The sequence below is a fragment of the Gavialis gangeticus genome, unplaced genomic scaffold (assembly GCF_001723915.1).
Source record: "Gavialis gangeticus isolate Ggan-Ray unplaced genomic scaffold, GavGan_comp1, whole genome shotgun sequence".
Lineage (NCBI taxonomy): Eukaryota > Metazoa > Chordata > Crocodylia > Gavialidae > Gavialis > Gavialis gangeticus.
The window spans coordinates 87,805,084-87,805,663 of record NW_017728992.1 but is presented as its reverse complement, the minus strand read 5'-3'; positions in this window follow the sequence as shown (position 1 = coordinate 87,805,663).

Below are 580 nucleotides of genomic sequence, written 5' to 3'. Positions count from 1 at the left end.
CACCTACCCTCTTCAGCATGGTATTCTCTACCATGCTGATGGATGCCATCCCACTTCCCCAGCTAGGCCTTGTGGCTGTGCATTCCCACCCTGGTCCTGGGCCCCAGACCCCACATACTTTTTGGCTGGGCAGTATCCCCAGGCCCACTCCCTCCCTCACCATGGAGGCCTCAATCTGTGCCCCACCCCCAGCCTTCCCCCCTTAGATTTACCTGCAGGCAGCTGGGGGATCTGCTCTCCACTGTATTGTTGGCCATGTGCATGTGTATGTACACACACATGCACATGGTACCCTCTGCATCCTGCTCCCCCCAGCTCCAAGCAGACCCTTGCAGGCTGGAACTCTGCCAGCCTGCAAGGGGAAACCCATGGTTTCCCAAGTTTTTCTCCTTCAAAGGAGTAAATCTGTGTTTTTCCATGGAGAAAGGAAAACCCAGATCCCTGCACATGATACTGTGATGATAGATGACTGTGGCGAGGGGAATCTAGAACAAATGCTGTCCCAGAGTCATTCAGCCCGGGACCAGGACTTTATGTTTATATTTAAGGATTGTCCTGGCCAATTAGGGATAGGTGGTTA